We start from the raw sequence: 11,862 nt of genomic DNA on the forward strand, positions 1-11,862 counted from the left end.
CCTCAGTCAGGACTTTCCACAGAAGTACAACACGTTGGCTTCCCTTTTCTTCCTAGATGAAAGGTCTTTGAGTAAGCAGGTTTCTCACCTCTATTCAGTTCCCAGAGACTTCTACCCCTTCTTGGTTGAAGGACCCATCTTTCTCAGCTTGCAAGAGCTCTGGCTTCTCGTCTGTCTAGTGATGGAGGCCAAAGATGGCTTCTGTTTTTTGTTTATATTTTCCAGAGTTCAGTGACCTTGTTTCAAGAGGCAGGATGATCTCATGCTGTTCTTCCCTTCTTGTGGGCATTTCAGTTCCCTTATGTAAGTAGTCCATTGTTTTGATTCCACCAGGCTTAATTTACAGCGGAGGCAGGTAAATAGCTGCCTTCTCTCCTGTCTAGGAAGGAACCAGCTTGGTCACAGACTTTAAAGCACAATATTACGAACTATCTATATTTCCTCTTATAGTGTTAATACATGTATTTCACAATTATATTAATCACCAGAGTGTCATTAGCTTTAAGAAAAGACCTCTCTACATTTTAATAACACAATAATCAATCAATCAAATTGCTTATCACTTGAGATTCAGCCCTCCACCTTTAAAGACCAGTAAAACTTTTAAATGGATTCTTTTTGAAGGTTAACTCTTCAAAATAAAATTTATTCTGTGAGGAAGATGACATGGAGTCTGATGGCGAAGGAAGTTCCATGCTTTTTCTCTCCCCAATGGTGTTTGCTAAAATGAAAATTGTTCTGTTTCCGGCAACCTCCCCCTTGTTAATTTGATGGTCCACTTTACTGCTTATATTTAAATTGAGGTAAACCCACATTCCTTTGGCTAAGGCAGACGGTGCTCAGGCACCGCTTGAAAAACTTATTTAAAAATACAACTTTAGCGCATATACATGTCCTGTACATATATCGTACATGCGCTATATTATATATATTAATAATCAATGAGTTAATACTTTTCCCAAGAATTTTTACATGCCACCTTTTAGATACAAATTATGACAAGAATATGTTAGGTGTAGTCAACACGTCTGGCCTGACCCAGCTGCAGACACAAAGTAGTGAACCACAAACGGGCCTCTCTATCACAATGGGGAAAGAGCTCTTGGTATGCTTTTCATTTTCATACCTTTCCATTAATTTAGAACGTGGTGAAGAGAACACATCAGGACCGAACAAGGATGATCCTGATTGCCCCAGCTTACCCAAGACAGCAGTGGTACACAGACCTGCTTCTGCTGTTGAGTGGAGTTGGCAAGGATCTCCCTTGGTTTCCAGACCTATTGTCTCAGCAGCAGCGTAGGATCCTTCATCTAGATCCTCAGTCTCTGCATCTGACAGCCTGGGCAATTGGACCTTGACTGATATTGAGCAATCCTGTTCCTTGTTAGTTCAAAATGTATTGCTCCATTCAAGAAATGGCCATTGCAGCTACGAAAGTCATGGTCTTGGAAAGTCACGGAATCTCTGACTTCCACGACCTCCATGACAGAATTGCAGCCTTAACCATTGAATGTTAGAAGTTAGCAGCAGTCCCTGTGCCTGCTCTTTTAAGGTACCGTTTTAATGGAGCAGTGGGCAGCATCTTTTGCTTGCCTTAAACGTGTAGTTATTGGGGAAATATGTAAGGTGGTAGTTGGAAGTCCAGTCCAGACCTTTACTAAACATTGTCCATTGGATTTGGCTTCAAGAGCAGATGCCATGTTTGGCAGAGCAGTGCTTCAATCATTATTTAATTAGGATTCTGTTCTGTCCTCCTGAATTTTGAGCACTGCTTGCCAAACTACCTGTAAGTGAGAGTTTGCAGAGCCGCTCAAAGAAGAAATGTAGGTTGGTTACTTGTAACCAGGATTCTTCAAGAACACTCTGAATATTCACCCATCCTGCCCATCTTTCCCTCTTTTTAAGAGTCCTAATTTGGTTTCTCTGGGTTAGCGGTGGAAGGAACTGAAGTGGTAGAGGGAGCGGTATCCCTTTATATAGTCATTTTCAGAACATTCGGAGATGCTGAAGGGGGAGGGGAAGGAAGGGGTGGGGTGCACATGTGCACTAACGGGCCCTGTTTGGAGATGATCCTGCCATTGGGCTGCACCAGGCAGAGCAATCCCCATAAATGTGAATATGCAGAATCATTTCGAAGAACTCTGGTTACAAGTAAGTAACTTGCATTTACTTACATTATAGTATGGGTGGTTCTTCAAGATCTTATCATTTGTGTAGGTCCCATGACTCATCCTCTATCCCTGCTCTTTCCTTATCTGGAGTTCTAAATTAGCAAGGGAATTGAGGGACAGTTGTGGCTGCTGTGCCCATTATGCCCACAGGTGGTGAACCTGACGACATGCAGCGTGCAGCCACAACTTAAAAGATGCTCCCATTCAAAAGCTCTGACGCATGCACACAGAGTGGGGTCAACACAGATGACATCATTTTGAAGAATCACAATTAATAAAAGGCAAATAACTGATCTTTCCCTGTTCTATCCTTATTAATTAAGCATAATTCTAATTTGAAGGAATTATTTTTAATGTTGAAAATTCACTATATATAATAGACCAATTCTAGGTAAAGGCTTAAACCTTCAATGTGTGTGGTTTGAATATGCTTGTTTTCCTAATTAACTTACATTCTTATATTTGAAGTGTTATGTACAAAAATGACATTAAAAATTGTGTAGCTAATTCAGATCACTTCAAATTTATTTTTAATCAGTACCTGAATTCATAACTTGTTAATCATCAATGACATATAGAATAGGCAGAGTGTGACTATCAAGGTGAATGCCAACATTTTTTGACTCGGGTTCAATATTCACTGAGGCAGGCCCAAGATCAATATTGCCATTATAAACAAAACTTGATAATGGAAAATTGAAGTCAATATGTATTGGTGAATACATTTTGAAAATTTTCATTTGAAAATCTCTAATTTACAGCCATGACTTCCTTAGATGTTGTTGTTTCCTCTTAAACTCCCAATCTAAATGATCAGGAAACGGATACAATTTTTTTTTTTAGGTGGGGGGTAGATGACACACCCTAAAGTTACTTTAGGTACTTAACCCATCACTGTATTAACTGTTATGTGAATTTTCAGCCAGGCATGTGCAGGGTCTTGACTGCTGATAGGCCTGTTGGTAATTTCTTAACATAACTCATTCAAAATCAAATAAATTACCTCAACAGGTTTGGAATTTGAGGGGATAAGAGGCTCAAAAGAGGTAAAATTAATGACCCAGGTAGGTGGGGAAGGGAATGTAAGGAGCAAGAACTCCAACTGAAAGACACAACAACTTTGGAAATGGCTAACTCAGAAGGGCGTGACAGGAGGAACCTTTAAAGGGGAGAGCGTTGGCTGTTAAGAGATGAGGACTTGTTAATATTTGGTAAATTTAGGATACAAAATGTCTCATTTGCAGTTATGTAAGCAAGCTTTACTGGGTACCCTGTACACCAGATTCCTGCTGTATGTTCCAGAAGATGTATTTCGCTGTGTACACCAGCAACTCACTATTAGATATAGGAACTGTTTTGCCAGATTTTGAAATCACATACGCTTTGCATGTTTGAAATAGGACTACAAATTTTAGCCTGCCTTGAGTTCTTCTCTCTAGTTATGGCTAAACCGCAAGTTTACTTCCCTGGTGGTAACTCTCGCTTTCTGATTCAAAAGCATGTTATCTCCTTGGCCAAAAATAATGAGAGCTTTTCTCATGCTTGTGGAGGGTAGTCATTGTAGTGATGTATAGAATGGAAAAGAGCAGCAAAGTACAGTAGTATTTGGAAAATAAGATTAAAAAGAGTAAGATGTGGGTGGAAAGGAGATCTTGTATTAATCTCTGGGATCTTTTTCTGTAAGGATCATAGGAGAGAAGTCCAGTCTTGCAAGTCTTGGTGTTGCTGTATATGCAATTGCTGGGAAATTAGCATAGATTTTTCTAATGAAACTGTTTCTATAACTTTAGAAATCCTTGAAATATGTCATACAGCTTCAGTTTGTTTGAGAACCCATCTGTTAATATTTCCTGCCAGTGGCAGCTATGCTGTTTGCTACTATCAAGTTAAGCATATACTTGATGTGTGCTGCATATAAAAAAAAAAAAATGCTTCCTGTTGAAATTTTAGGCTCTGATAGTCTTCGAAGGGAAGGGTGAAAGCACCACCACTTGGGGCTTTAGGGAGTAGGTGAGAAACAAAAAGTAGATATGTATTGTAGGGCACAGTTTTTCGTGGGCAGAAAAATGGACTGGAAAATCCAACAGGTTATTTTCATTTGTGAGACTTTCTCGTATGCTTCTGAGACAAACACACATGCTGTGCCCCACTCTAGAGAGGTTGCCTTTTCCCTAGTTGCTAATGCTTTTCTGTGAACAGAAATGCTTTGCCTATAGATTGATGACCTACATTTGAAAAGAAAGTGGGGGAGGGGGAAAGAAAATTCTCAATACCTTCATGAATTTGGAAAGTAATTTTGTTCTTAAATTTGTAGTCTATTGATACTGTCAAATAATTGTAGATCCCCAAATTATTTTTTGGGGAACTGGGGAATAGTGGAATGATTTCCCACACTTTCTAACAGAAAATGTTCATGAAAACATGGTAAATATTTCCCTCCAGCATTGTGAATCTGCACATGTTCTAACGCCAGTGAACTGGAAAGTGAAACTGACCAATTTACATTCACTTTTCAAGCTAAGTGAAAGGTAAACATCTGTAAACAGGGTCTGAATGAGCTCTCCCTTGACATCTAGTGATGAGCTGGGGGGACAAATTCATGGTCCATTTTAGTCAATTTCACAGTCATAGGATTTTAAAAATCATTAATTTCATGATTTCAGATATTTAAATCTGAAATTTCCTGATGTAGTAACTATAGGGTTCCTGACCCAAAAGGGGGTTGTTGGGGGGGATTTGCAGTATTGCCACCCTTACTTCTGTGCTGCTGCTGGCAGTGGTGCTGCCTTCAGAGCCGAGTGGCAGATGTAAGGATTGCCTGGTATGGTATTGAATCATAGAATCATAGAATATCAGGGTTGGAAGGGACCCCAGAAGGTCATCTAGTCCAACCCCCTGCTCAAAGCAGGACCAAGTCCCAGTTAAATCATCCCAGCCAGGGCTTTGTCAAGCCTGACCTTAAAAACCTCTAAGGAAGGAGATTCTACCACCTCCCTAGGTAACGCATTCCAGTGTTTCACCACCCTCTTAGTGAAAAAGTTTTTCCTAATATCCAATCTAAACCTCCCCCATTGCAACTTGAGACCATTACTCCTCGTTCTGTCATCTGCTACCATTGAGAACAGTCTAGAGCCATCCTCTTTGAAACCCCCTTTCAGGTAGTTGAAAGCAGCTATCAAATCCCCCCTCATTCTTCTCTTCTGCAGACTAAACAATCCCAGCTCCCTCAGCCTCTCCTCATAAGTCATGTGCTCTAGACCCCTAATCATTTTTGTTGCCCTTCGTTGTACTCTTTCCAATTTATCCACATCCTTCCTGTAGTGTGGGGCCCAAAACTGGACACAGTACTCCAGATGAGGCCTCACCAGTGTCGAATAGAGGGGAACGATCACGTCCCTCAATCTGCTCGCTATGCCCCTACTTATACATCCCAAAATGCCATTGGCCTTCTTGGCAACAAGGGCACACTGCTGACTCATATCCAGCTTCTCGTCCACTGTCACCCCTAGGTCCTTTTCCGCAGAACTGCTGTCGAGCCATTCGGTCCCTAGTCTGTAGCGGTGCATTGGATTCTTCCATCCTAAGTGCAGGACCCTGCACTTATCCTTATTGAACCTCATTAGATTTCTTTTGGCCCAATCCTCCAATTTGTCTAGGTCCTTCTGTATCCTATCCCTCCCCTCCAGCGTATCTACCACTCCTCCCAGTTTAGTATCATCCGCAAATTTGCTGAGAGTGCAATCCACACCATCCTCCAGATCATTTATGAAGATATTGAACAAAACGGGCCCCAGGACCGACCCCTGGGGCACTCCACTTGACACCGGCTGCCAACTAGACATGGAGCCATTGATCACTACCCGTTGAGCCCGACAATCTAGCCAGCTTTCTACCCACCTTATAGTGCATTCATCCAGCCCATACTTCCTTAACTTGCTGACAAGAATGCTGTGGGAGACCGTGTCAAAAGCTTTGCTAAAGTCAAGAAACAATACATCCACTGCTTTCCCTTCATCCACAGAACCAGTAATCTCATCATAAAAGGCGATTAGATTAGTCAGGCATGACCTTCCCTTGGTGAATCCATGCTGACTGTTCCTGATCACTTTCCTCTCCTCTAAGTGCTTCAGGATTGATTCTTTGAGGACCTGCTCCATGATTTTTCCAGGGACTGAGGTGAGGCTGACCGGCCTGTAGTTCCCAGGATCCTCCTTCTTCCCTTTTTTAAAGATGGGCACTACATTAGCCTTTTTCCAGTCATCCGGGACTTCCCCCGTTCGCCACGAGTTTTCAAAGATAATGGCCAAGGGCTCTGCAATCACAGCCGCCAATTCCTTCAGCACTCTCGGATGCAATTCGTCCGGCCCCATGGACTTGTGCACGTCCAGCTTTTCTAAATAGTCCCTAACCACCTCTATCTCTACAGAGGGCTGGCCATCTCTTCCCCATTTTGTGTTGCCCAGCACAGCAGTCTGGGAGCTGACCTTGTTAGTGAAAACAGAGGCAAAAAAAGCATTGAGTACATTAGCTTTTTCCACATCCTCTGTCACTAGCTTGCCTCCCTCATTCAGTAAGGGGCCCACACTTTCCTTGGCTTTCTTCTTGTTGCCAACATACCTGAAGAAACCCTTGACACCCTTACTTCTGTGCCACTACCTTCAGAGCTGGGCCCTTGGCCAGCAGACACCACTCTCCAACTGCCTGAAGGCAGTGGTGCAGAAATAAGGGTGGCATGGTATGATATTGCTACCCTGACTTCTGCACTGCTGCTAGTGGTAGTGCTGCCGTCAGGGCTGGGTGCCCAGTTAGCAGCTGTCACTCTCCAGCCACTCAGCTCTGAAGGCTACACAGGAGTAAGGGTGGCAATATCGTGATCCCTCCCCTGCCCACAATAACCTCACAACACCTCTCCCTCGCCATGCCCCTCTTTTGGGTCAGGTCCCCCAGTTTGAGAAACGCTGGTCTCCCCCATGAAATCTGTATAGTACAGGGCAAAAGCACAGAAAAGACCCGATTTCATGGTCTGTGATGCATTTTATTATTATACATACCTACCTGGATAGAAATGTGGAAACATCACTTCTAATCAAAAATCACATTGGCCTTATGCCTAAGATGATCAATATTCAAGTTCTGCAACAGTGAATTGATTGAGCTCTAATATGGTATATCTTTGGAGAATTAGAAACAGGAGTGCTATACAACTGGAAAGAGAACAAATGACACTCACCATTAGCCCAGGAAGGTCCCAAGACATTAACATTTATAAGTGCCATTTTGGTAATTTAAAAATACATACATTTCCTCTCTAGCTCCAAGGTCTGTACAGGTGGATTCTTGATACTAATGCACCTGGCTTTATTGCTGAAAAAATACAACAACGGTTCAGTCATTTTTTTCAGAACTCAAGTATTTCTGCAATAATTTTGCTGATGTATGCAAAATACATGGTAGGATGGTAAAGGTTTTATCAGCAATCATTTGAAAAGATCCTCATAACTCACTGTTTTGGAATAGGCTGCCAATAAAACCTTCCTGCATTCTCTATGTACATTTAACCATTACAGAATAACAGCAAAGAATAAAAATATATATTTAAAATATCCAGTTTCTAATAAGAAGCAAATAGAAGTACCAAAAAAAAAATTGCAAGACAAAAGTAATGGTAGGCCCAGTTCAATCAATCGCACATTCTCCCTGTTTTTTTGCATCAGGACAGCTTAGCTAAACTGCTTCAATAGCTTTCCTATTTGTCTAGTGTTTGACTGGCATTAAGATTTCCATCATGCTCAGTCTGGTTGACTTTGCAGATGGCCACTGGTCCAGTCCAACTGCAGCTAGTCTCCTTTCCTCTGAGCTGCAGAACCTTTTGTGTAGGTAGAGGCTGTGCAAGCAATCTCATCCCCTCAGGAATTACAGTAACATGGTGGGAATATAAAACATCTTTCCATATGACCATCCACATTTTGACTGCAGAATCGGAGTTCTGACAGCTTTAAAGTCAGGCATAGACATATACTGTGTACCAAGACTTTCAGGCAGAATTGTACTGACTATTTTCCAGCTAATACATACGGATAAGAACAATACTGAATTCTTCTATCTTTTGTAAAAATAAATATTAAAGAAATATGCAAAATAAATTATCTATTGACAAAACAACTTTCTGCAGCTGTAATCAAAGCTACTTGTACCATTTATGCTAATTAATATGTAACCCTTCTGCCAGGTGCAGTCAGCAGCTAAAAGGGCTGGGTTCACTATGCAGGGGTCCCTCATAAGAATACAACACAGAACTGGCTTGAGCCCCACCCAGTAATCTGGGAAAATTAAACACCATCCCTGGGTGCCCTTAAGAGGCAAGGCTTTCCCTCTCTGTGCGCTACATCTGTGCATAGAAAAGAAAACTTTTAATAAAAAGGGAAAGGGATCCAGCATTGGGAAAACATCACAACCTTAATTCAAAAGCATGCAACTATGAGCAAAACAACTACCCCAGAGCATGTTGGGCAGTGTCCTTTGCCTCAGTCTCTCACCTTGTGGCAAGAAAGTCCAACAAATGTTCCTTGAACAGGCCACTCCCTTCACTGCGCCCCACTCACTGTTGCTATCTTTGCTCAGCAAAGACACAGAGTTCAAAGGTGCGTTGATGTGAGTTCACCTCCCACCCTGGGGCGGAGGAGGGAGCATCAAGAAATGCCTCATCTCCTGCTGCTACCGCCGCCCACTCTGTGTCGCTGGCCGGTGCTCACTCTGCTGCTGCTGTTTGCTGTGCTGTGCCCAGGGCCATCCCTAGGCACACGTGGCTGCGTTGGGCACCGGAAAATTTGGGGCACCATTTCCCTTGCTGGCTGTGGCTGGAATCCTCTCTCCTCCGGCCCCTCCCCCATTCTGGGCTGGCAGGCTTCTCCCTGCCCCCTCGGGTGGCAATTTAAAGGGCCATGGGGTCCTGCTGCTGCTACCCCAGAGCTCCGGGGACGATTTAGAGGGTTCAGGGCGGTAGAGGCAGCAGGAGCCCTGGGCCCTTGAAATAGCCCCTGGAACCTGCTGGAGTCCTGGGGTAGTGGCGGCAGGGCTCCGGTGGCTATTTAAAGGGTCTGGGGCTCCCACTGCCTCTACCATCCTGGGCCCTTTAAATAGCCACCGGAGCCCTGCCACCACTACCCCACAGCTCCAGCAGCAGAGCTGTGGGGATGATTTAAAGGGCCCTGGAGGGTAGCGGCAGCCAGAGCCCTGGGCCCTTCTGCTGGACCTCTGGGGCTCTGTTGGCAATTTAAAGGGCCTGGGGCTCCACTGCAGTAGCGGCAGCTAGAGCCCCGGGCCCTTTAAATCTCCCCGGAGCCTCAGGGCTCCCAGACATCTCTGCAGCTGGGAGCTCAGGGGGTGATTTAAAGGGCCTGGGGCTCCCAGCTGCTGCTACCACAGCCCTAGCCCCAGGCCTTTAAATCCAGATCCCCCTCCCTCAGGACTCCGGAATACTGATAAGTCCTTTAAGTTACTTTCACCCCTGCCTGTATTCAATACTAAAGTGATTTGTAACGCAGCACCAGGCAAAACTGATGATGTTGGCAATACAGCTCTGTCTGCTGAACACCTAGATGGAGCAGGCTATGTAAATACAGTCTGGTCCCATTTGGTGGGGAAAAAACCCAACATTTCTCTAGCAGATTGACTTTTAAAACAATAGCAATTGTTTCAAATTAATCAGAAATTTGGACCATTGGCACAAATACTAATGGACTAGTGAACAGAAGGCAGGTGAGCTGGTAAAAGATTCATGATAAACAGTTTGTTACATGGTTCTGCAATTTAATATAGGGACATTCCCATCACATATGTAGCATGAAAGTATAACAGGTACAGGTTTCAAATTAATCTGTAATGAAATTTATAAGATAAAAAGAGTAGGACGATAGACAAACTAACTGAAAACTTTTTCCTCTTGTTTAGTAAAGGATTTTGTTTAATTTATATTGGTTATCTAATACAACCAGCATATTTTCTAAGTTTTAAAAACTAGTTCCAAATCCTATGCATTGATGCAAAAATAAAATACTTTGGAAACAATGAGTTACATTCATTTTCCTTCAGAAATTTTAGTGATCACTAACAGCAATAGTATGTACACCGATCTAGTGTGCTCAGATCCTAGCTCAGAAAACATCAGTACAAGAAGCATCAAAGACTTGAAGATGTTCTCCGGTGGCAGAAAAATGTCTGACATGCACAAACACACACAGTTTCACACAGTTTGGTGTCACCAGCCCGGAACTTGCTACTAAGCCTTTCTTAAGTAGGTGGGTTCTTTCAAATAGTCCCATCTCATTTGCAAGAGTTTTCTCTTTTATACTATATGCATTTAAATGCAGAAAAAAATGGCCAGTGTTAGTTGCACTTTTCAAGGAAGGAAAACTTAATTATAGATTTCCCAACAGTTGCTCACTTGTTTTTGAACAAACAGTTAATATTCTGGAACTCTCTACACCAGGGTTTACATGAGACAATTTTCCATATATGCAGGAGAGATTCATTCACTTGTACATTCTTTTTTTCCACAGGAAAAATTTGCACCTGACAGTCCTTACACATATGTAACACATTTTCATACCGTCTTAAAGTTACTGGCATTTTGGAATATATTTATTTATTTCAAGAAGAGTAAAGAGACAAATGAGAAATTTTGCCTTTTTAACAGATTAAATTTATCCTAAAAATGTTTTCCAACTTTGGAAAAGCAATTTGACATAGAACTTTGTGAAACTTTCTTGTAACAAAACTAGAATTTAAGTCAGGCTTGTCTGATTGTTTTGTTATGTTCTTGAAACTCTGCTCAGGTTTGAACTTAGTACATTTGGGCTGAGTTTCAAAGCTATGTCCCTCCCTCCCCCATGGGATTTTCCTTTTTTTCCTCCCCAAAACAGACCTGGGCTTTCCTGGAGTGAGTAAAAGGCTTCTAGTTTCTTATAGAAATCATGAAAAATTCTGAGTCTGACCCTTTCAACAGAATCTAAAACTCAGGGGTTACAAACCCACCTGAACAAAATCAAACTTTTTATAAAAAAAAAAAAAAAAAAAAAAAAGCTCAAAATATTTTTCTTAGCCCTCTGGGCACCGCATCTGCCAAATTTCATCCAGCTCTCACATCCAAGCCACACCCATAGCCAAACCCTGTCACTTCTTCCTCCTTAACATCTCCAAGGCCTTGTCTACACTGCAGAATTTTGTCAGCAAAAGGCAGATTTTGGTAGCAAAACAATGGAGATGTACACACTGCAATGCTACTTTTGGTGACAAAATAAAACCACCTAGATGAAACACATAGGACTCCATGGAGCAGACGCTCTCCCTCTTGGACCAGCGCAGAGCTGCTGGAACTGCTCAGTATTTGGGGAGAGGAGGCTGTGCAGTCCCAGCTGCTCTCCAGCCATAGGAATTTCGATACGTAAAGGCAGACTTCTTGTGGTTTATTCAGAAAGGGCTTTGATCGGGACACACTGCCGTGCAGAGCAAAGATAAAGGAGCTGAGGCAGGCATACCAGAATGCAAGGGAGACAAACTGTTGCTCTGCACTAAAGACTTGCCATTTCTATAAGGAGTTGGATGCTATTCTTGGTGGCGACCCCACCTCCACCGCCAGGAGCCCCGTGGATACTTCGGCAGGACTGGAGATGGTGGAAAGTGGACCTAACCC

The 11,862-nt window shown here is 42.7% G+C and overlaps 1 long non-coding RNA gene across 1 annotated transcript; it reads left to right on the plus strand.

Annotated features, from left to right (window-relative positions):
* The first annotated feature begins 223 nt into the window (after positions 1–223).
* On the plus strand, positions 224–2,680 carry LOC122458541. The gene is made up of 2 exons (XR_006278584.1): positions 224–303; positions 1,143–2,680. It is a non-coding gene; the product is annotated as an uncharacterized LOC122458541 (long non-coding RNA).
* The last annotated feature ends 9,182 nt before the right edge of the window (positions 2,681–11,862 follow it).

The sequence above is a fragment of the Dermochelys coriacea genome, chromosome 2 (assembly GCF_009764565.3).
Source record: "Dermochelys coriacea isolate rDerCor1 chromosome 2, rDerCor1.pri.v4, whole genome shotgun sequence".
Lineage (NCBI taxonomy): Eukaryota > Metazoa > Chordata > Testudines > Dermochelyidae > Dermochelys > Dermochelys coriacea.